This window comes from Pseudopipra pipra, chromosome Z (genome assembly GCF_036250125.1).
Source record: "Pseudopipra pipra isolate bDixPip1 chromosome Z, bDixPip1.hap1, whole genome shotgun sequence".
NCBI classification, from domain to species: domain Eukaryota; kingdom Metazoa; phylum Chordata; class Aves; order Passeriformes; family Pipridae; genus Pseudopipra; species Pseudopipra pipra.
The window spans coordinates 70,635,481-70,661,310 of record NC_087581.1 but is presented as its reverse complement, the minus strand read 5'-3'; the positions used below and the strand labels follow the sequence as shown (position 1 = coordinate 70,661,310).

General features: G+C 41.4%; 1 protein-coding gene across 6 annotated transcripts in view; it reads right to left on the bottom strand.

Moving 5' to 3' along the window:
* The window catches only part of CDC42SE2 (CDC42 small effector 2), an 87,352-nt gene that overhangs the window by 56,210 nt on the left and 5,312 nt on the right, over positions 1–25,830 (bottom strand). For 3 of the 6 annotated variants that reach the window (XM_064641537.1, XM_064641538.1, XM_064641539.1), the window contains exon 3: positions 16,235–16,307. The exons of the other annotated variants lie outside the window; for them this stretch is intronic. The gene's annotated coding sequence lies outside the window, so the exon portion shown is untranslated. The remainder of the gene's footprint in view (positions 1–16,234; positions 16,308–25,830) is intronic. 6 annotated transcript variants of the gene reach the window in all.

Here is a 25,830-nt window from a genome sequence, read left to right as displayed (position 1 = left end):
TTTAGTTTTACATTAATAGCACATGCAGAGATTACATGGGGTACAAAAGCATTCTCACCTAGGGTGTCAGACTATCACACAACAACAGGTGAGAAGGAAATCACAGTTTTTCTAGGCCTTAACTAAAGGTCAAACTAGTTTTTCACTAAATGTCATCAAATCAGCAGCCCTGTACCTGAAGGTCTGTCTCTTTATGCAGCAGACAGTGGGATCTGTGCCAGCTCTGAGGAAGCCAAGTGTCCACAGAAGGCAACAAGAATTGCAGCATTTCCTGCCCATAAGATTACCAGAGCATGCTGCACTCCCTAACACTCAGGAGGTGATGACTTCCAGACACAGCCTGAAATTAAAAGGCTGCTACCTGTCCCAAGATCTGACAACGGTGACCTAGCACTGGAAGGACCACAGACAGAAGTATGCTGGTTTAACTCTGTGTTAACAAAGGACAGACTAGTCTACTTCATGGTAACTTTTAAGAAATAGATCTTCCCTAATATGTCTCCCCTTGGTACTTCTGTTGAGGTCTTTGATCCTCATATGATTATTTCTGAAGGGCACAAAGAAAAGCAGAGATGAACAAACCTAATTTCTAATTTGTGAACTTACGAAAGCAACACATTTACAGTTAACTGTCTCAGTTCCGTGTAAAGCATTTAATCCTGAAGAATAATACAACTGGTATTATTCAAGAACCATGACTGAAATACTTCCAGTGCCACAAAAAGTTAATTTTTCTTCTAGTCCAAAATTTGTGATGCCTTAACCTACAATTGTGGGTTTTCCTTCATGTGAACATCTCATAAATACTGAAAGTAAGAACAAAATAAGATCAAGAAAAGGTACAGCTACCATGTTTACATATAATAATATTTTAATGCTTGATTCCATCTGCTCTGCTATCTAGCTTGATCTCATACCTCTCTCCCATCTCCTATTGTATGGCCCTGTAATTGGGATGGTAGAACAACTAGTAGAAAGAATTTGAATTTCCATGTTAAACATATACATCAGCTAGAGTCCAAGGGAAGAAAACTCCACCAACAACAATAACCCCACACATGTTATTTCACATTAAGCAACACGCAAGGCAGAAGTAACTAGAAGAATAAAGAGGGATAAAAGTTAGAGGAGCAGTAGAATAACACAAAGTGGTGCTGACACAACTGCAGTTCTTGGACACGCAATGTAGTGAATAATGCTGACATTTGTCAAAAGAGAGTAAATCTGCTTTTTATGTTACTAGAACATCCATTTTTGAACATTTGAAATTAACCAGTATGTGTGTATATTTTCATGTTGCTAAATAGATATCTCAAGCATTCCAATTGCTTCAGTGAGACGTGCACAAAGCTACCACCCTCAAAACAAATGCTGATTTAACTTCCTTTATAATATATTGATATCTCAGGCAGCTGTAAAATTTAGACAGTGATGGTATTACACCAGTAATAACAATCAGCAGACAGTGGTCATCAACTTTGACTCATTAATTTCATACTGGTATTTTGAAGGGGAATGAGACAAAGTGTTTGGGATTTTTGAAAAAGTTCTGAAAACAATAAAATACTGTCTTCCACTTCTTGGTGAATACCCTATTTTACTGTAATATTGAAACTGCAGTATCTCAAAAAGAAGTACTTTCTAAATGTACAAATACTAACAGCAAAACAAAGAAATAGTGAAAAGCTTTCCAGAAGCTTTTCTGAGAAGTTACCTCTCTCAACTTGTCAAGTGACGGGCTTTTGGTTTTTTTGTAACTGCATGTTATTAGTAACTGTGCTATTGAACACACCCTCAGAATATCATCACTTTCTGCAAAACAAGCTATTACTTCTGGATACGTGTGAGTCTTCCTACTAGAGGATTCTCAGCTGAAAAAAAAAAAAAGGCAGTGAAACAAACAAAAAAACCACTTCTACACTTGAGCTCAGCTTCAACTACCAGATTAGCAATAGCTGCAGTAACTACTCTGTTGTAGAAGCTTCTGGTAAGTTAACGGTACGTGACTTCTTTAAACATATATGGAAATGAAAGTACACCAACCTCTAAAGACTAGAACAAGCACATGTTTGTTTTTGGGATATGTAACAAAATTTTTTCTGCAACAAAACTTTACACCTGGGATTTGATGCCTATTTACAAGGAGTTACTGGTCACAGCAAACCAATAGAGAGGTTAACAAAGAGAATCCAAGAGTCTCCAATACCACATTAAAGGTCCCTTCCAACCCAAACCATTCTGTGATTTGTAACACATATTGAGTCCCTTGCCCTTAAATGGCATCACAGTCAGTTTTTGCAGAGCTATCAGCTTTTTCCAAGGCTTTTAAAACAGAATTAGTTACAATTTGTCTCCTGTACCACCCCACAAAGGACTTCATAATGTAACATTATCCATCAGCCTTCAAATTCTTGGTCCAGCTAATAAGCATCACCACAGTGGTATTAACCACTACAGCTATATTGAGACACAAGCAGCAGAAAGGAACAGGAAGAGTCACAAAGGTAACAGGAAAGGTTAGTGTTATATTGGGGGTAACAGGAAAGGCCAGTGTTATGCTGGGGGAAAGAGAGGAGGGGGAGAAGCAAGGCAGAGCACAGCAGAGCAAAAGAAACTACACTTATGAAACAGGTCTGAAGTCTACATACAGTATAAAATAATTGGGTGGGAGATTTGTTTTTAAACAAATAAAAGAAATTAAAGGAGGGAAAGTAAAAGCACGACAGATAACCCACTACATTAAGAAGCTTTGCTGAAATCTATCTAAATATCCAGGGGCAAAGATAGTTGCAGGAGATATTGAGGAGAAGAAGCAGGGTACAGAAACAAAGGAACCATCATATTTATAAGAGAGCAGTTGTTGACAAAATCATTCTCTAGACTGAGTTATCTGAAGATAAATAATGAAATTTTGACAGTAAATCATATTTTTCTTCCAAGGCAACTCTGTTAACAACAAGAAATTTCAGTTATCTTCCATGAGTTTTTTTGCTCTACAACAGATAAATCAAGTAATAACATCTGTATAAAAACTAGATCTGCACTTTAAAATCAGCTGGGACTAGAGATTCATGTCAATGTGTGGCTTTTCATTTATGTGTTAAGTCACAGTCCATTAAAAGACAGAAAACATTCAATACAGCAGTCTTCTTGTGGCATTCCAATTAGGACCCTTATGTTAAAAGCATCTCAAAACTCAAATGGAAAGTTAGGTAGCTAGATTTCCAGAAGTGCCAAGCACTCAGCAGTTTTCATTCAAAGCCTGACAGACCTTTTGAGATGAAGGTGCTATTCAACTACAGATGTGGTTTGCTGTTTTACAAATCAGACAATTCCTCTGGCACTCCTACCCCCCAATAATTAATTACAATGCTTCTATGTGCCTCCAATACCTCCTCTGCATAAAGCAATTAATATGTTTTCATATCTGTATCTATCTACCTATAAATACTACAGCAAATAAGACCCATGCAGTCTTCTTTAAGAGAAGGTATTTCACATTTCCTCCTTACCACAGTAAAAGCACCTTCCCCACAATACCGACATTAACTTGAATAAACCACTCCTAAAAGGGGATCTATGCTGGCATTACCATTCTGCTTTTTTAATTCACTCACATTAACTCATCACCATCATCACGGCTGGGCTTCGCGAACAAAGACTGGGGAAGGACTCTACCCACACTTGCTACAAGCACGCTGGTGGCTAAAGAGACCAATGTGAGATAGAAAAGCCTGGTTGCAAAAGGTACAGCAGAAAGATTCCTCAGGTGGTATCAACAAGACATGATTCTTTCTATGTTGTCTTTTCTCCTCAAGGGTGATCCTGCTGCATTCTCAAAAGCATCAGCAGCGTTATAGATGGAGTGTCTCCAGACAAGATCTTAGGGAGGGGGTGGTTGGTCCTTCATCCTTGAGACGTGCCCTGCCCAGCACAGCTGTGTTCTCAGCAACATGGCCTCAATGCTTGTGACTGCTGCTTGTTCTAGAACAGATGTGTTGGTCACATCATCTGACCAGGGGATGTTTAGGATTGTTTGGAGGCAGCGTTGATGGAAGCGTTCCAGGAGTCGCAGGTGGTGGCGGTAGATGACCCATGATTCAGATCCATATAGGAGAGCAGACAGCACTATGGCTCTGTAAACACTGATTTTTGTACTTTTCTTCAAGTGTTTATTTCACCAAACTCTTTTATGAAGCTTTCCGAAGGCACTATATGCCTTTGCTAACCTGTTGTCTGTCTCCCCGTCAATCTCACCATCCGAGGAGATGAGGCTGCCTAGGGAATTAAACTGCTGGACTGATTAGAGCTCTGAATGGCCAATGGTGATGTTGGGATGATGGGGGACTTCCTGAGATGCAGGTTGATAGAGAACTTCTGTCTACTTTAAGCTGACTTCCAGCCCAAAATGCTCAGCAGTGTCTGCAAAGCAGGATGTTAAACGCTGCAGAGCTGCTTCTGTGTGGGCGACAAGGGCGGTGTCATCAGCATAAAGCAGCTCCTGGACAAGATGGTTTAAGGTCTTGGTGTGGGCCTTCAGTCGCCTTAGGTTGAAAAGGCTTCCATCAGTACAATATCGAATGTAGATACCGTCCTGATCATCGAGGTCTGCCGTGGCCCTTTGGAGCATCCTGCTGGAAAAGATTGTGAATAGGGTTGGTGGGAGAACGCAGCCTTGTTTCACACCACTGGTTATTAGAAAGGGCTCAGAAAGAGCATCACCATGTCTGACTTGGCCGTGCTGATCCTCATGGAGTGAGATGATCATTTTAAGGAACTTGGGGGGACATCCTAAATGTTCCAAAATCTGCCACAGACCTTTTCTGCTCACAGGATCTAAAGCCTTGGTGAGGTCAGCAAAGGTTACATAGACACCTTTGTTCTGTTCCCTGCACTTCTCTTGCAGTTGTCTGAGAACAAATATCATGTCTGTGGTGCTCCTGTTGGCTCTGAAACCACATTGGCTTTCAGGCAAAATTCCTTCTGCAATAGTGGGTATTAGTCTGTTCAAGAGTATTCTTGCCAGGAGTTTGCCAGCAATGGAGAGCAGAGTAATACCACGGTAATTTGAGCAGTCTGATTTAATTCCTTTCTTCTTATACAAAGTGATGATGACTGCATCACAAAGGTCTGATGGTAGTTTGCCTAGTTCTCAACAGCACACCACAAACTCGTGAAATTTAGCATGGAGTGCAAGCCCCACACGTTTCCAGACTTCGGGTGGAATTCCATCAATCCCAGCTGCCTTGCCAGTTTTCACCTGCTGTATGGCCTTGAGGGTTTCTCCCACAGTAGGGGCAATATCCAATTCATTCTTCACCAGTTGTTGTGTGATGGACTGAATTGCTGAGTCTTGGGCTACACAGTTGGTACTGAAGAGAGTCTGAAAGTGTTCAGACCATCGATTCAGAAGCATTTGACCATCTGTGCTGAGTAGAGGGCTTTGGACCTGCTGTGTAGGTCCGTATACTGTTTTCAAAGCCTCATAGAATCCTCTGTGATCACCCGAATCTGCGCATAATTGAATTTTTTCTGCTAAATTGACCCACCACTTGTTCTGGATGTCACGAAGATTCTGCTGGAGCTTGCTGCATGCAAGACGAAAGGCTGCTTTTCTTATGTGACAGGATGGCAGAGGGTGGTTGGGCACTGAACAGGCTCCCCAGGGCAGTGGTCACAGCACCAAGCCTGACAGAGTTCAAGAAACCTTTGGATGATACCCTCAGGCACATGGTGTGACTCTTGTGGATGCTCCTGCGCAAGGCTAAGGGTTGGACTTGATCCCTATGGGTCCCTTCCAACTCAGCATATTCTATGGTTCTGTGAGTCTGTGACTGACAAAGTAACTTGACAGATACTTGAAATGAAGTCTAACAAACTAGTCCCAAACGAAAGGTCAGCCATGCATAACACAGTCAGAAAGAGGCATGGATCCATTATGCAACAGGAATAATGGAAATACTGGCCTATTTACCTTTCCTCCCCAGTATGCTCAGTAACAGAAAACATTCCTGGTAGGATTAATAACTGAGAATGAAGAAAGACTGGAAGGATTAAAGACTGATATACATTTCAATACAAAGACAGACTTAAAGCCAAGATGTGCTTCTTTTGGACTGCCTCAGTCAAAAGAAGAAATCAGATTCTTGAAAAATGCTGTAGCTCATGTTTAAGGACTCAGGAGCAGAGAGGAATTGGTTCACTGATTATATTTTTAAAAAGAAAATTACATAACTGAGTATGTGGTAAGCCTAATATGATTTGAATGAAGCATATGCCAATAAACCAGATCAGTCTCTCCCGGACACGAGAGCAGCTCAACCAAACAATTCTGGACATGAGAAACCATGCAAATTAGGCATCTGTGAAATGACAGAAAGGAAGCAAGAAGTCTTTGAAATCTGCATGTCCAAAATTTAATCTTAATAAGATTTTCAAGACAGTATTTTGGAACTATGTGTCAAAATTCTGAACAAGTGCTTATCGGAACATGTCATTCCTTTAAGGAATACAGTTTAAAAATATTTTTCCTAATAAGGGAGTACTCAGTAAATTGTACATAATGTTAAGAAACAAAGAGAGAATATAATCTATTCTACGTCCTTCAGTGTGCTGTAGCAACTGTTGGTCCAAAAGACAGAGTGTGAGAGTATTTTCTGTGGCAAAGATGAACCTGATATTTAAATTCTGCCATTAATACAAGTCTGTTCATGGCTTGCTCTTTTCTTCTTGATATTAGATCATTCATATAGGAGAGAATATTATCCTTCTCCTTCCTTTGAAGAAAATGGACAGCTGTCATGGTTAGAAGTCCAACCCAGAATTCAAAAACAACATTAAGGTATGTTAAGGGAAACAGATCTCCTCCACTTGTGTACACTTTCAGCCTGCTGTAAAGATTCAGCCTCTCAGACTTTACAGGAGCTCTTCTCTGCCTCTGAGCTACCTAACTTACTACGTTTTAAGTATTTCAAGTAATTTCTTGCTGCAGAATAGGGTTCCTTAATTATTTCATACCCATAGCAATCTGACTGCATAACACGTCTGGTAACTTTCCTGAATGAATAAGCATCACGCACTGGGGGGTAACCACAAATCTGATGTACACAAGACAAACAGTAAGTGCTAAACAATTTGTGACAAGGACTGTTAACACTCAGCCTGGGCTCTCCCAGGAAACAGGATGCCAATGTTCAAGTAGTCCAAGGACACTGTCCTTGGCATTCTCTCTGCAGACAGCACTTTGTCCCAAGCATTATTACAGGGACTTGGGACATTTTCTGTGGAGATGTGATTTTTCATGGTGGAAGAAGCCAGAATTATACTCTTAGGCTTCTTAGGCTTTGTGCCTTAACTAGAAAATGGCACATTTTTTTCCTACATAAAAACAAAAATTTGATTGCAAAGGGTAGTGTGTGTTAGAGAGCAGGAAGCACATATGGGTTTTTCAGGATGCCATAGTTCACACTGTATATAAGATTAGCCAATTTAAGGAGAAGATTACAGCATATGACTGTGCTTCCAGAAAGGGGAAAAAAAAATCTTATAGAAGAGATCTACCCAATCTGTTAGAGATACTTAAATACCATCATAAAGTACATTCTATAGCTAGTTAGAAGCCTAAATATACAAACACACATGGTACAAGAGACAACAGTACTGAAATGTGAGTGTTTGCACAAAGGGGCATCTGAAATGTAGTAACAGAAGGACAGTTTTACACCAGTGTTACTTCAGGGTTATTCTACAGAATTAATGCAACAGATCAGAAATTAATTTCTACAGATCAGAAATCTGGAGTTAAATGTAGAAGTCAAGCTAAACTGAAAAACAAAGGCCCTTCATGAAACAAAATGTTGAAATCCAACACCTTATGTGAGTTTTCTTCCTCTCCCCTTAAAAGTGAACAGCACTGAGCTAAATTTCAATTATATAAATGAAATAAAATTTCTCTTTATGGCATGGCTCCAAATTTATGAACCAATTATTAAATTGAAAATTGGAATCATACAGAATTGATGATAGCATAGTGGATGAAGTCTAAACATTTCCTTACACAAGAAACTAAAATCCATTAAAATCTTGCTCAGAAAAGCCAGACCATGAACCGAATTTGAAAACCACATACTACAAAAGCAAAATAACAGAAAACACATAATTCAGATTTTGAAGATATGGGGGCTTTTCTGCGGTGGTATCAAGATGTGCACAGAACCCACAAACAATCCACTAACATTTTAGGTAGTTCTTCTGGCTACAGGAGTGCACTGCAGAAGTGTTGCACAAGCTTTTAGTGCCAGACACGAGTGGAACAAAGGCTTCCTCAACAAACTCAAGTAATTTCCTGGTGTAAAAGCATTTATCTAAAATTCATTACCGTTTTGACACTACCTCCAGAAGGTATTTTTTTCCATCTTTTTCGCCACACCATTATTATAGAACCTTAGTGAATTAGCAATACTAGAAAGGAAGAGTTGAGGAAAACACTATTTTTATATTTTTTTTCCCCCATATTTCTCTAGGTTTGCTCCAAGCAGTTGGAAAGTATATGTTTCAGAGTATCACAAGACCAGATGAGGAATATACTAACTATGAAGAAGAGCCACAAGCCTTAATGCTTCTACTTCACATGACTGGAAGTACATCCACCAAGCACGTGGTCAAAGTCATGCGACAAAAAACATTGGCATGTGAACAAAGATGCAAATCTAACCACACAATTGCAGTGGCTCAGAGGAAGGAAAAGTTTCAGAGTTCTAGGTAAAGAGGCAGCAGGAAATAGTGGCAGAGCACTGCCCTGCATCACTGTCTTACAATCTATCGGTTTGAACCTCAAAAACTTAAGATAAATGAAGAGAATTTATTAGGACTTAAGGATAAAAGGACTAATTTTTTTTTTTTTAGGCTGGAATAGGGCATAATGTAAGATGTTTATGGAGATTTTACTCTCACCAACTTCATAGCTCCCAGCAAGGCAAGTCAGGAAGGCTGTACTTCCTGACCTGTGATTGAAGCTTCCTGCAGACACTCCTGGAGCACGTACAGAAAGGGCAGCCAACAGGTTGGGAACACCCAGTGCACTTCACTTGTTTCTGGCACAAGAATGAAATACGCATATTTTTGCCCTGTGGAGTTCTCTTTGCTTCCTGCCTGCTCCAGCTCCAGTGGGGATCACCACTGACTGAGCCAGTGCTCCAGAGGTCCTGTCTCTTCCCCACTTGGTCTTCTGCATCAGCCCTCATCCACGCCTGTGGTCTCCTTCTGCTGCTTGCAATACAGCCCCATCTCCCCTCTGGTATTAAATATTGCTCCTATTTTCCTCTTAGTCTTCTTCTTCAAAGAGACATCACCATCTTGTACCTGCCCTTACCATCCCTACACATGCTACCCCAACTGCCTGCCTTCCCTTCTCCCCCTTCCATCCACCTTTATGGGGGGAGGGTTGGTTGTGGATTTTTACAAGGTTGGTAGTTTTTAAAATTATTTAACTATTTAAAAATTACATGATTAGGCTACTATTTCCTTCTTCTCTCTCCTCTGTTCTGACAGAGTCTCAAGGACAGAGACTGCCCACCTGCACAGCCCATCCTCATTCTGCAACAGCAGGTGATAGGGAGGCATAATAAGAGCCTCCAAGAGAGCTACTAGGCCATTTGCTGCCCAGGCTTGGCTCCTCCTCGGAACCGATTAAGGTGAGTGGGAGGGGTCAGGCTCATTAGCAGGTGATAGGGAGGCATAATAAGAGCCTCCAAGAGAGCTACTAGGCCATTTGCTGCCCAGGCTTGGCTCCTCCTCGGAACCGATTAAGGTGAGTGGGAGGGGTCAGGCTCATTAGCAGGTGATAGGGAGGCATAATAAGAGCCTCCAAGAGAGCTACTAGGCCATTTGCTGCCCAGGCTTGGCTCCTCCTCGGAACCGATTAAGGTGAGTGGGAGGGGTCAGGCTCATTAGCAGGTGATAGGGAGGCATAATAAGAGCCTCCAAGAGAGCTACTAGGCCATTTGCTGCCCAGGCTTGGCTCCTCCTCGGAACCGATTAAGGTGAGTGGGAGGGGTCAGGCTCATTAGCAGGTGATAGGGAGGCATAATAAGAGCCTCCAAGAGAGCTACTAGGCCATTTGCTGCCCAGGCTTGGCTCCTCCTCGGAACCGATTAAGGTGAGTGGGAGGGGTCAGGCTCATTAGCAGGTGATAGGGAGGCATAATAAGAGCCTCCAAGAGAGCTACTAGGCCATTTGCTGCCCAGGCTTGGCTCCTCCTCGGAACCGATTAAGGTGAGTGGGAGGGGTCAGGCTCATTAGCAGGTGATAGGGAGGCATAATAAGAGCCTCCAAGAGAGCTACTAGGCCATTTGCTGCCCAGGCTTGGCTCCTCCTCGGAACCGATTAAGGTGAGTGGGAGGGGTCAGGCTCATTAGCAGGTGATAGGGAGGCATAATAAGAGCCTCCAAGAGAGCGTGAGCGACCTTCGCTCACGCACCCCACACAGGAGTGGGCAAACAGGGGCGTGGCACGGCAGTTCCCATAGGCAGGGCAAACAGGCAGGGCAGAAGCCTAAGGTATTTCTGCGGCTTTTTTCTCATAGCTCAAGGCAGTCATGCCTCCCAAAAAAATGAAAGCTGTTGCTCCTATTACCAGTAGAGGGGTGTCAATACAGACAGAACCCTCTAAAAAGGATGCAGCCACTCAGGCCTCTGGCTGCATAGACTGTTTGAGCCTACAACTGCTACCAGAGGACAGCGTGAGAAACACCTGCATACGATGTGAGCAGGTGGATGATTTGCTATGTCTGGTGGCAGAGCTAAAGGAAGAGGTGGAAAGGCTAAGGAGTATAAGGGAGAGTGAAAGGGAAATTGACTGGTGGAGTCACACCCTTTCGATTCCTAAAGAAGCCCAGCAGGAGGTGGTGAAGCCCAGCCCCCCCTGCCATCAGGCAGACAGAATGGACAATATGGATGGGGAGGAATGGAAACAGGTGCCTGCTCGTAGAGGCAAAAACACCCCCTCTCGACCCCTTTCACCTGCCAGGGTGCCCTTAAAAAACAGGTATATGGCCCTGGTTTCAGAAAGTCTGATGGAGGACAGTCAGGAGGAAGATCTGTCTACAAGGTCTTCTGGTTACACCCGGTCTACTGGATCTGTTACAACTACAGGTAAAAGGAAAAAGAGAAGGGTTATTGTAGTTGGTGACTCCATTTTGAGGGGAACTGAGGGCCCTATATGTCGGCCAGACCCATCCCACAGGGAAGTTTGCTGTCTTCCTGGGGCCAGGGTGAGGGATATTACAAAAACACTTCCTAAGCTTATTCAACCCTCAGACTATTACCCGCTGTTGGTTGTCCAGGTTGGAAGTGATGACATCAATAATAGGAGTACCAGGGTAATTAAAAAAGATTTTAAGGCTCTGACCCGATCACTTCATGGGACAGGAGCACAGGTAGTAATTGGCTCAGTTCCTGTGCTAGCTGGGATGAATGAAGAGATAAATGAGGAGAGGTTTAGGAAAGCACAGCTTACCAATAGGTGGCTTAGAGGATGGTGCTATCGTCAAAATTTTGGGTTTTTTGATCATGGGGCAAACTCCATGTTGCCTGGTCTCATCAAACCAGATGGGCTTCATCTATCTGGGAAGGGCAAAAGAACTGTAGCCCGTAAGTTGGCAGGGTTAGTTAGGAGGGCTTTAAACTAGGTTTGAAGGGGGAAGGGGCGGCAACTGGGCTCTCCAGAAAAAAGCCTAAGGGTGTAGAGCCTGAGTTGAGAATAAAATCAATGGCCCAGCTGAAGTGCATGTACACCAATGCACGCAGTATGGGAAACAAACAAGAGGAGCTGGAAGCCATAGTGCAGCAGCAAAACTATGACATAGTTGCTGTCACAGAAACGTGGTGGGATGACGCACACGACTGGAGTGCTGCTATGGGGGGCTACAAGCTCTTCAGAAAGGACAGGCAGGGAAGAAGAGGTGGAGGGGTGGCTTTATATGTTAGAGAGTCTCTTGACTCTGTTGAAGTTGAGGTCAGCAGTGACAAGGTTGAGTGCCTGTGGACCAGAATCAGGGGGAAGGCCAACAAGGCTGACATCCTTGTGGGTGTCTGTTACAGACCGCCCAACCAGGATGATGAAGGAGATGAATTATTCTACAAGCAGCTGGCAGATGTCTCAAAATCTCCAGCCCTTGTGCTTGTGGGTGACTTTAACCTGCCGGATATCTGCTGGGAGCTTCATACTGCAGAGAAGAGGCAGTCAAGGAGGTTCCTGGAGTGTATAGAGGATAATTTCCTTCATCAACTGGTAAATGAGCCTACCAGGGGTAAGGCCCCACTAGACCTACTGTTTACAAACAGAGAGGGGCTGGTGGATGATGTAGTGGTTGGAGGCCGCCTGGGGCAAAGTGACCACGAAATAATTGAATTCTCAATCCTCAGGGATGTAAGGAGAGCCATCATTAAAACCTCTACTCTGGACTTCCGGAGGGCAGATTTTGGCCTATTCAAAAAACTAATTCAAGGCATACCCTGGGAAACAACCCTTAAAGGCAGGGGGGTCCAGGAGGGATGGACATGCTTCAAGCAGGCAATTTTGAGCGCACAGGAACAGGCTATACCAGTGTGCCGAAAGGCCAGCCGGAGGGGAAGACGGCCGGCTTGGTTAAATAGGGAGGTTCTAAAAGAAATCAGGGATAAAAAGAAAGTTTACAGACTGTGGAAAAAAGGGCTGGTTACTTATGAAGAATTTACGAAGAGAGCTAGGTCATGCAGGAAAAAAATTAGGGAAAGAAAAGTGGAATTTGAAGTTAATTTGGCTAATTCAGTTAGGGATAACAAAAAGTCCTTTTATAAATACATTAATAGCAAAAGGAGAGGCAAGGAAAACCTCAGTTCTCTGTTGGACTTTGAGGGAAATACAGTTAACAAAGATGAGGAGAAGGCTGAGGTACTTAACACCTACTTTGCCTCAGTTTTTAGCAGTAAGACAGGTGGCCCTCAGGACAACTGGCCTCTAGAGCAGATAGACAGAGACAGAGACCTGAATAGCCCTCCTGTATTCCAGGAGGATGTAGTTAGTGACTTACTGAGCCAGCTGGATCCCAACAAGTCTATGGGACCAGACGGGATCCATCCCAGGGTGATGAGAGAGCTGGCAGAAGAGCTTGCCAAACCGCTCTCCATCATCTTCCAACAGTCCTGGCTCTCTGGGAAGGTCCCAAATGATTGGAGGTTGGCGAATGTCACCCCAATCCACAAAAAAGGCTGCAAGCAGGACCCTGGCAACTATAGGCCTGTCAGCCTGACCTCGGTGCCTGGCAGGGTTATGGAACAGATCATCCTGAGTGCAATCACACAGTACCTTCAGGATGGACAAGGGATTAGACCCAGCCAGCATGGGTTTAGGAGGGGCAGGTCCTGTCTGACCAACCTGATCTCTTTTTACGATCAGGTGACCCACCTGGTGGATGAGGGGAAGGCTGTGGATGTGGTCTATCTAGACTTCAGCAAGGCCTTTGACACTGTCTCCCATAATATACTCCTGGAAAAGCTGGTAGCCCATGGCTTGGACAAGTATACCCTCTCCTGGATTAGGAACTGGCTGGAGGGTCGGGCCCAGAGAGTGCTGGTGAATGGAGCTGCATCCAGCTGGCGGCCGGTCACCAGTGGTGTTCCCCAGGGATCAGTGTTGGGCCCAGTCCTGTTTAACATCTTTATAGATGATTTAGATGAGGGGATTGAGTGTATCATCAGCAAATTTGCTGATGACACTAAATTGGGAGGGAGTGTCGACCTGCTGGAAGGCAGGAGGGCTCTGCAGAGGGATCTGGATAGACTTGAGAGATGGGCTGATTCCAATGGGATGAAGTTCAATAAAGCCAAGTGCCGGGTCCTGCACTTTGGCCACAACAACCCCATGCAGTGCTACAGGCTGGGCAAAGAGTGGCTGAAGAGCAGCCAGGCAGAAAGGGACCTGGGGGTACTAATTGACAGGAAGCTCAACATGAGCCAACAGTGTGCCCAGGTGGCCAAGAAGGCCAATGGGATCTTGTCCTGTATCAAAAATAGCGTGGCCAGCAGGAGCAGGGAAGTGATCCTTCCCCTGTACTCTGCATTGGTGAGGCCACACCTTGAGTATTGTGTTCAGTTCTGGGCCCCTCAGTTCAGGAAGGATATTGAGGTGCTGGAGCGGGTCCAGAGAAGAGCAACAAGGCTGGTGAAGGGACTGGAGCATAAATCCTATGGGGAGAGGCTGAGGGAGCTGGGGTTGTTTAGCCTGGAGAAGAGGAGGCTCAGAGGTGACCTCATCACCGTCTATAACTACCTGAAGGGAAGTTCTAGCCAGGTGGGGGTTGGTCTCTTCTCTCAGGCACTCAGCAATAGGACAAGGGGACACGGGCTTAAGCTCCGCCAGGGGAAATTTAAGTTGGATATCAGGAGAAAATTCTTTACAGAGAGAGTGATCAGGCATTGGAATGGGCTGCCCAGAGAGGTGGTGGATTCACCATCCCTGGAGATTTTTAAACGCAGATTGGACGTGGCACTGAGTGCCATGATCTAGTAAATGGACTGGATTTGGACCAAGGGTTGGACTCGATGATCTCGGAGGTCTTTTCCAACCCAATCGATTCTATGATTCTATGATTTTTTCACAGGGTGGGTATATAAACATCTGGGGATGCTCCTGAGCCACAGCAGCGAGGAGCAAGCCAGAGGAGGAACTGCAGGGCCAGTGACAGAGGCTGCAGCTCCTGCTCCCACTTTGGGAAACACTTCAGTTTCACGTGCTGGTAATACAACCACTTCCTTGCCGCATACTTCGCCAGGGCAAATTCATATGCATACTCTTTCTTCCCCAGCCTCTCTAGCTGTAACACTTTACAAGTCATTGTGAAATCAGAACTAAAAAGACCAGGTGATAATGGAAAGGAAGTGCACAACATGAAGGATAAGCCCGAACATGTCTGGTATCTTCAGCTGCACTGAAAACACTTCAGAGTTGTCAAAGAAACATGGGGGAAGGGAAAGAGAATTATGCACTGCCTGAACGGTGCAGCACAAAGAGCAAGGTAAAATAGAAAGATACTTGTTATGTAGCTCCTGAGAAATGAAGCTGAGAGCAAAGCCTGCAAAACACTATGTGGAGAACTGTGCAGTGTGTTCCAAAAGTTACACCTCTTTCTGAGGAAACAGCATGTGTAAGAGATTTTTATGCACATTTCCTAAAGTACTGGCACCCTACAGAATCCTTTTTCACAGTGCATTTGGGATTTTTAGACAAAAACAAGAAAACAGTATCAAAGCAGAATCCACAAGCCTCTAATATTAAAGTTGCTATGCAGAACTGAGCTCATATAAGAAACCAGCAATAGTTTCAGGGTCTAACTGTTCCATCAGTATTCACGTAATTCACAGCCATTTCCCCCACATAAATGTACTGCAATCATAATCACTTACTGAAGTCAAATAGGAACAGATCTATCTCAGAATGCTGGTGGAGCCAAATTCAACTGATTAGAAACACTGACCATTCATACAGATTATTTAATACCACACCAAAGCATGCATACTTGATGGGAATTAGAAAGTAGTGAAGGAAAGAAAGCTGGATGTGTCCTTAAAATCAGTGCAAACCAGGACAAACAATAGCATATTATATGACATCACAAATCAAATTACTGAAGCCATGAAAGGCATTACACAAAGATCACTAAAAGAATTTTGCCATCTTATCTAAGAGTTACATATCGGAGATCTATTTAGAAGCTTACTTGAAACAAAGGTATAGAAATGGATGTAATTAACAAATCCATTGAGAAATTACTTTGGTAAGAACATTGGGGAAGGAAATTATTCGATAGAGTGTATGTGGCTGCACATACCATGAATACCAGAGTATGTTGGGGCAATAAGACAACGCTGACAAAAACAATTTGTTAAATTAATTATACCTGGACCTCCTGTCAAAATTAGTGTCAATTAGATACGAATATCAACCTGTCTTTATTATGAGCACAAAGTATATTTGCTTATCATAAGTCTGCTGGACTTCTTATCAGGGGTTTCTCACCAAGCACTTGAAATGTTGCTTAGAATTCACAGAAAGTGCCATGAAACCAGGTCCAATCTACTTAAGCTTAAAATTCATATCAAGCTTTGATGGTTTTAATATCACAACGAATATTCATAGATCTGTCATCTGTGTTTACATCAATATTTAATGTGAAATATAAAGTGACAGTATTACCTACCTGACTTTCCCAACTTCAGTTACTCTAGTTCTTTCTTTAAGCAGCAAGTTATTCAGTGAAGAGATCCCCAATACTAGAGAGCAAGGAAAAGAGAAAAAAACAACATAAGTGACCACGTATTACAGCTCCTAATGCAAGTTATTCACAATGAAGAGCAATGTAAGTTCATGTTTCCAGAAAGAAAACAGCTACCAAGGGGGAAGAGTCAAAAGTTTCTCCAACAGTTCTCTTTTGCAGAGCACCACAGATGTCAGAATGACAGAGCTACTTCCATATATGAATGAATTCAAGGATTAGAGGCTACCTTGTTCACAGCAGTGTTGGAAGAAACTTTCACTAACATAAATAATTTATATATATATATACATACATATGACAGTTATACAAAGTAAATAAGGAGCAAGGGTACAAAAGTAGTAACTACTTAGCTCTGGCTGCTTTCTTTGCTAGGCTCAGACTTTAATACTGGCAGGAGCATGTGGAAAGGCACTGAACCAGATATATATTCCAATTTTTTTGTTGTTGTTGTTGTTGCAAGATTAGCTAGGTAATCTTTCTTAATGATCAGACTTCAGATTACTGGTAATACCAGGTAGTTCAGGGAATAACTAGTTTGTACTAAGTCCCAGTAAAAATGTGTTGGCAGTTAAATCTCATGATGTGTGTGAGGTTTAGCAAACAAGTTTGTTATTGAGTTATCATCCACGACATCTGTTACCAAGTTCAGCAGCTCTCAGTTAAAGGAAGGATGGATTACAAGTACTGCAGGCAATAACAGAAAGGAAACACATTCATAAGAGTTGGCTCTGAGAGACAAGAAAAATCACTGCTACTTGAAGTGGTAGCAGATTATTTACTGCTGTTAAACCTGTATCCAAAAAAAAAAAAAACCCAAAACACAAACACAATAAATCAGAAAACAGCCTGTGTTTAGAGAGCATCCACCTGTAATGACAAACTGTCACGACACCATTCATATATCAGAAGTGGGCTTCAAAACAGACAGAAGTTGCACAGAAAGCTGAAACCCCAAACAATCCAGTTCACACTTCAGATGTGCACGCAAAAATAAGGTAAACGCAGCAGCAAATTAGATTTTATGGATTTCCTGTGTTAGGAAGGGCAGTGTTTTTGTAGACTTTATTTTTAAAAAGAAGCAAAACAAACCCACAAACAAAAAGCCCCACCTCTCTGCTACACTTGAGATACCTGATGTTTTAATTTTCATGCTACATGGCAAGGCATTTGCTTGCTGACATTTACTGGGGTCTTGCTTGTCATATTTCAGCCCTTCCTTGTTCACAACCTAGGGAACTGAGTCTTCTATTTTCTCTCAGACTGACATAAGACAGATTTAAAAAGTAAAATTAAGGGGTTTTTATCTTTACCTACATAGTCTTCAGAAAAGATTGTCAGAAAAATTATGGACCAGAAACAAAGAGCTAAGGCAGATGAGAGCAAGTAAAATAGACTACAAATGCAGAAAAATGCTAAAACAAAAGAAATATGTTGGGGAGGAAAGGGGGAAACTTGTCTGCACAGCACTACATGTCAAGAGCTCTGAGAACCTTTTTTATGAGGATAGAAATCTGGGTGTTCAAAAAACAAATATGTCACATGGATGGATTACTAAAAGAAACAGTATTAAGAATTGGCTATAACTGCCTTCAGGAAAATAATGTTTGATTATTGCACAGTCCTGACAGTGACACAAGGAGACTCTGCAGAAAGTATGAGATTCCAGTCTCCTTCCTTTGGCTAAGGAGTGAGACAACAGGTTTTTACTCTTTGTTTATTCTTAGTTACCTCAGAGTAATGAAGTGGAGACAAAAGCAAACTTTAATTAACAGAACAATAAGCTTAGCAGACTACATAAAAGGTGCAGAGTTGCTGGATGAGGGCTGGAGAACTACAGATCCCAAAGATGGGACATCTAGTTGGAGCAAAGCAACAGAGCACACAAGAAAAACACTTCAACAGCATGGTACTTGGGCTCCACATAAGTTATATAAACTATGTAAAATATTCAGAATACCTGTAAATAGAGATATGATGACTTTTTTTTTTCTCCTCTGGTAAGACAACCATACCATAATAAGTTGTTCCTTGGACAAAACAACCGAGCAACCAGCTTAGAGCACATGATACCACACTGGTTGCTTAACAACCTCAATATGAAAGCAAACAAACCCCTTCATGCCAGCAACACAAACATGCACCTTGAGAGCAGGTGTCAATTTTGTAACTGAATTGTCATTGAAAATTAGCTACCTTCCAGTTCAAGACTCTGCAGACAATATCTGATATACAGTTTTGAGAAACAACCAGTTTAACTGCAGTTAAGCAAAGACCTCCTCACTCAAATGCAATGCAACTGAAAGCAAAGTGGAGAAAGAACCATATTAGTAAATTTTACTAAGAGAAAATTGAGACAGTTCAGCATTATGAGATGTTAGCACCAAGAACACACTGATAGCATACCTAACATCCTGAACATGTAGAGACTGCAATTCTGTATAAAATATTTCAACATGTAACAAATGAGGTAAGGGTAAAAATAAGAGTATCTGTATTTACAACTTCTAAGACGAATGTCTTCCTCCACCCCTCTCCTTAAAGAAAATTAGACTAAGTATAGACTTATAGACTTTCCTAAATTGTAGCATTAGAAATCTAGGGCCATGCTGTTAGAGCAGAAGGACAGAACAATGAAAGCCATCCTTGTACATAACATTTTCAAAAGTCTGTCACAAATGAGGTGATGTGGACCAGTGGTTGTAAGTTATCATGTCACAGCTATCTGGAGTCTCAAGTGAATGAAGCCCAATTCCCAATGGAGAATTTAATGAACAAAACCATTTCTATAAATGGTAGACTTTTGGCTTGAAAGGCTATTAAATGACAGCAGAGTGGAAAGAATGGCTGGTACTGCCAAGGCACACTACTAATCAAGCCGTGCCCACTTTCTGTTAAGTCTGGACAGCTTATTGCAGATCTGCCCACATCACTCTTTCATTAAAAAAGTCAGTTAGAACTAGCAATTGTCTAAGTGTTTGCATGAGAATTTGAAGCTTTATGCCTGTCTGAAGCCTTGTTTTCAAGCCTGTGCTTCCAAGCAATAATTAAATTACTGATTTAACCACTTACAAGAAATCACTAACGTCGCCACACTAGCAGGTCATTTTATTGTCATCCTGATATTATCTGGTCAGATGATTTATTATTTGTCTTAGTCCATCACAGCTTAAAAGTCATATTAGCCTTTTTTTTGAGGAGTTCACTATGAAACCTGTGTATGAAAACGAAGATGACAAGGTACAAATCAATACGGTAAATGAGACACAGGTTACCTTAGAAAGGTGAAACATATCTACAGTGCTTCTGCTGAGGAGACACACATTATTTTAGAGAACCTAAATGCCAAAAAAGTATATTTAAATGGGGCAGCTACAGAAGCATCATAAGCATTAACAGACTTGAGAAAATTAATATTGTTATTCCTAAGTATCAAATTCAGAGAGGAAAATCATCACAACATTTTCTAAGTTGTTTTCTAATTACACAGAACAAGCTGAAATTTGATACAGAACTTGAAAACGCTACACATGTAGAGTAAGCTTTAAAAATGCATTTGTGTCATAAGAAAAACTATTTTCTAAGCTAAAGAGACCATAAGCTTAAGGTACATGAACAACTAGTTAAGTAGCCTGTGAACATTCAGTCTTTTCCATTGAAAGAAAAAAAAAGCAGTGAACTCTAGCAGTTTCACTGGTTTATCCATAAGAAAATGATAATCTAAATTTTATATTGGGTTTTACAGTCTTCATTATAACATCTAACCTTTTCATCCTTTTGCAAGCTATTAAAAACAGAAAGGGAAAAAATACCAAGGACTAGTCTTGCACCTGCTAAGTAATGTTCACCCTCATAGACATAAATAGTATATACACAGAGATTTACAACCATCCTCTTATTCCAGCCAATGGCGAAGTCACATACATACAAAAAATTAGAGGTAGCCAGTAAAGCACATTTTATTATTTCATTATGAAGCTTATAACTGTTCACATTCATTATGGCTCTATTAAATGAATTGGTGTACCAGAGTCAGGAAATGTCAGTGAGTTCAGAGCTGTGCATATTTGGCACCAAAAGAGCCATAAGGCACATAACATTAAAGGCAAGTTGAGAAACAAAAAAAAGTCATAAAAGTTCATTTTACTTTCTCCTATTCCTATCAGAGGGATATAAATCTGAAAATTAGAGTCCTTTACAGAACAAATTAGAGACAGAATTTACAGTTAGATATGTATTTAGGAGGAAGAAACTCTATTCACCAACTTAGCCTAGGAGAGGACTTGGGAGAGCAGCCTGCTTCAACTTATCTCTGAACATCTTTTCCCCACCTCAAGCATTTTTTTCAAGAGATCCTTAGAAGAAAGCAAGGCTAAGACATTTCAATCCTTTATAATGTTCGCATTTACTTCAGTTGGCATCCAGAAATCTCCCTGAGGACAAAAAAAGTGAAAAAATAAAATAATTCTTTTGGAAACCAGTAGGTGTCAGACACCTAGAAGACTGACCTCCAAGTCATGTTTATCTGTGGTGGTATCTGGCTTTCCTATTTCTTCTCTATTCCAGTGAAACTCCTTGGCTCACCAGTGACACACATGTCACATGTCACATTCATCCACAGATGAATGGACAATGCTGCACGAATACACTAAGGAGAAGACTGAAAGATACCTTGGTCAGAGGCTGGAAGCGCAGAAATTCAGCTACATAAGGAGTGAAATGTTTTAATATTTCACTCTAATTAGACAAACTAAATTTTTAGTATGGAGACACTCAGTATGTATGACAGTGTTTGAAAGGCTAAGCCTTTCTAAAATGAAGGGAAAAGTACCTGTGCCCTAATGCTTCTTTCTCAGATTATCACCATAAAGGCTTTCGATTTTTTTGTAAGGAAACAGTTGAAGGAGTCTAAGACTATTGGGAGTTTTGGTGGGAGGAAGGTGCATTTAGCATATTTTTCAGAAGCAGTTACTGTGTTTTCACAGCTGCCAATACAGACTTTGATAACCTGCCATGGCAGGTTCACTGATGTATCAGGTAAAGGATGTAATTTACTTAAATTTTCCTTCAAATTCTAGTATGAATAATCCCTTAACTGTCTCTTTTATGTCACCCAGGTGGCAATCAACCTGTGTGCTACTACAAATGCTGAACACAACAGAAATAGAAGTCCGAGGGAATCAATGGAACAAAAAAAATCCCACCCAAACCACTGTTTGAAGTCCTACTGACCCTCAAGTTTTGTCTTTTAAAGAACTGGGAAGAGCGATAGTCTGTCAGCGGACGTTAAACGTCTCTCTCCTCCACAAGCAAGTCACTAGATATACAAATGACTCCCCTGCCTACAGTGTTCAGCCTTCACAAAAACAACCTTGAAAAAACACAAGTTGTTTTCTTAAGGCAAAGACTGTCAAAGTCATCACTTCCCACACTGGCGCTCTCGAGAGGAGGCCTGGCATTCTGGAGGAAGAACACCACGGTAATAAGCGTTATTACTATGACAGATTGTGTACAACAAGCGAATAGCATTGTAAAAACAAAATACTCCAAGTAATGCGAGTGCACACACAGATGGCTCAGATCTACAGACGGCCGTGTAAGTTCAGGACAGTCTGACGGTTCATGTCACGCCAGGCTAATGACTCTGTTCTGCTGGTGGCACAGGCAGCTCTCATGAGCCTCCTCTGAGTCATCTGAACTCCTATGCAGCAAGAGCATTTTAACTCCACATCCTTCTTGGTGGTTTTGTTTTAGGTTTACCTATGCAACGAGAGCGTGAAGAAGCCCACCCCCTCAGGCCATCTAACACGAAAGTCATGACTTGACATTTTGAACCCGTATCAATGCCTCTGTAATTCTCAATGCCAGTGGGTCAGTGTTTTTAAACTAGTAAGTTACTGCAACTCATCAAAATTTCATAGATTCACAAAACATCCTGAGTTGGAAGGGACCCCCAGGAACATCAAGTCCAACCCTTAGCCCTGCACCAGACAACCCCACAATCACACCATGTGCCTGAGAGTATCATCCAAATATTTCTTGAACTCTGTCAGGTTTGATGCTGTGGCTACTGCTCTGGGGAACCTGCTCAGTGCCCAATCACCCTCTGGGGGAAGAACCTTTTTCTAATATCCAACCTAAACCTCCCCCGACACAACTTCAGGCCATTCCCTTCGGTCCTGTCAGTGGTCACCACAGAGCAGAGATCAGCGTCTGCCCCTCCTCTTCCTCTCACAAGGAAGTTGTAACTGCAATGAGGTCTCTCCTCACTCACCTCTTCTCCAGACTGAACAAACCAAATCTCAGCTGCTCCTCATACAGCTTCCACTCTACACCCTTCACCACCTTCATAGCTCTCCCACTTAGAGGTTTCAGACAATCAATACAGTAATGGAAAAAACAAATCACTCTTCATCCAAGCCTCCAATATATTTATATCTCCAGTTTACTTAGACTACAGTAGTAAAGAGACAAAAGTCAGATTTAACTTCACTCCTATCCACTCTTCCTATAAATTCATAGGCATTTATAAGTTTATCTGTCATCAGCGCTGACTGAATAAGGGCAATTAAGAACCAGTTTCAGCACTGCAGAACACAAAACAGTTCCTCTTTGAAAAAAAGAAACAAACTAGTATTGATGACAATTCAGAACTAATTCTGTGACTGAGGCAACAATTGCATGTACAAAAGCATCCAGATAGGCTTACCCAAAAATCGAGAACCTTAAACATTCACAGTAAGTTGGCAGAAATCACAAGGACGTGCTATCAGTAGTAAGTGTCCTTGCTAGGTAGCTCTAGTTGGAAAACAGTGACTTAAGCCTGTCCATAAGTTCTCAGAGAGGGAACAAAGAACTTTTGAAATTTCTTTGCTATATTTCAAGATTATCGTGTGCCATTTTCCGAACAGAAAGACGATTCAATAATTACCCACATATCTGATTATTTCAGTGGATTTGTTTCAGAATCGCAAAAAAAAAGAAAAAAACCCAACAATTAAAAAACGGACGATGGGGAGTTTTAAGCCCATTATATTACTTTGTTTTTAATTAAGCAAAGAGCATATCTACGTCAAAGAACAAGCAGTGCTAGTGCCACTGAGCATATGTAATATTAACAGACTCTGTTAAATGCAGATTCCAACTTTAGCCTTCCTCCCACATGTGCACACACACATTACCATGGTGATGTGCAAAATTTGCTGCCTGGGATTTTGGAACAGTATGGCATTTGAAATGCCCTCAGCATCTTTGAATAGAAGCAAACACAAATTAAGTTACAATTAAAGAGACAGCGAGTCACAAACAGTTTTGATAAAGTTGTCTGTACAGAAGAACACTGACAAAAACATCTAAGTATGACCTCAACCAGGAGACACAAAGCAACAAAGCTTTCACATCATGCTTTCTGTGCTTGAAAGATAGGGAATGAAGTTTAATAATTTGAAAAAAGAAATAGCATATATACAGTGTAAAAAGCATAATCTAGAATCATTCATTATCTCAGTCAATATTTGAGCAGCTCTCTATAGAAGTGTCACTTTCAGAACAATGTATTTTTTTCAAAGGAATTCTTAATTTATATACTATATACTATTTAACTAAAAGGCACACTTGGACTTTGGACTATAACAGATCTGTGCCTATTGTTTCTCCCAAATGGGATTGCCCTTGCTGCAGTTTCCTTTAATTTATCACAGTTTTCAACTGAAATACATAATAATAATTAAAAAAATCTCAAGAAATAACGATCATCTTACTGTGAATATGTACATATCCTGACAACATAGAGGGCAAAGGACTGGGAGCAAAGGTGACAATTGTTGATTCTTTGTGCCCCAACTAAACAGTAAATATGTTAACAAAATGTATGGAGTGACCATTCCCTGCTCCCTCCTCTCTCCACTTAAAAATTAGAGGTTACTTAAAACACATATTTTTGAACTTTTCTTCCAGTCCATTGTACATTGACTTCTTGGATAGATCAACACCAAACAGAACGGGTAAACTCCTGCTTCTGAAACACTTACACATTTTTGGCTGGAGGAAACAGCTTCTATTGTATCTCAAAATCTGTTTACACAGTTCAAATAAACAGAATTACTCTTAACTTAAAACAATCTTCTTACATCGATTTCAATTTTTTTAATTATATCAAGGCAGAACAAACCTTATAAAACTCAGCTTATTAGAAAAGAACTTTAGTGCAAAAAGTCAGGGCAAGATACCGTTGACTTGAAGAGTTAAAAGGGGAAATAGGTGGTTGAGCTCAAGTGAGAAATAGTTCTCGGGAAGCTTTAAAGGAGTAGGTGGAATTCCTTTGGCAACTGGTGTTTGATGCTAATAGCTGCATCACGTGGGGCCAATTAAAAGAGTCAGCACAAGAATTAGTGAAAACGAGCTGTAAGAGAAAAGCAACCAACAAATGTAACAAGGCACTTTCTGCATATAATATTTCAGTATTTAGTAATATAACGGTTTTGACAAGGAAGCCAGATGCAATTTAGAGGAGTCCTATTTTTACACAAGACTTAAACAGCTGGCCTCCAAATTCAGTGGGTGAGTACAAGAAAGATGATAGAAAGTCTCCTTCCAAAAAGGAAGGGTATATCAAGCCCATACATGATAGGCCAGTACTTTGGGATAGAAAAGGCACTAAATTAAAGTAAAAAATTACAAACCTCATTGAAAAGGCAGACACACTTATTTTTTCTATGAGGACAATTGGGATCTTGACTGCGAAGGCTTCGATGACAAAACACTTTCTATTTCATGGAAAGAAAGTTTTCTTAAGGAAACATTTCTGAACTCTGTGTAGCAACTGATAAAGTTCAAGGCACGTACAGTGAGAAAAAAAAAACAGGTTGAGCTGTACAGCAATTTGTAAAAAAGCATAAGATACCAAAACATCCAGGAAACAATGATAAAGTCTGTAATCAGCTACTTGGTTCATGCACTGTTTTGTCCTTGTACTGTTTATACATTGATAAAACAAACCGTTCTCTGTTTTAGCTTTAATGGCCAGAGATACTTACAGTATTTTACCCCTGCTTGCCTAAAGTGCAACTCTAAGTACTGTAACTGTTAAGCTGTCAAAAATTGTTGGATTGCAGTGGTCATCACCATGTGTGACATTCTCCCAGCCTTACAAGCCCCTTATTGTTTAGCTCAAACTTCCTCCTTTACTATGAAGATGAATTGCAATTTCTTTTCCAGCACCTCTCCCCCAGCACAGAGGCATTGGTTTATATAGTGCAGACAAACCTCACCCTGGGCCATGACACTTCTGTTACAATTTACAAATGGTGGGGAAAGGATTCAAATTCTGTTCAGTGAAAGACTGAGTTCACAGTTTTCTAATTACCACAGTATCAGATCAGGTGCTAGGGCAACTGCAACCCAACAGAACTTTGACATTACCAGATGCTGGCCTGTAAAGCGATCCCTACTTTCAACACCAGCCAGATAAGTAAGCCATCCACTGAACACAACCCACAGAGACCCGTTTCAGTAGTTTGTTG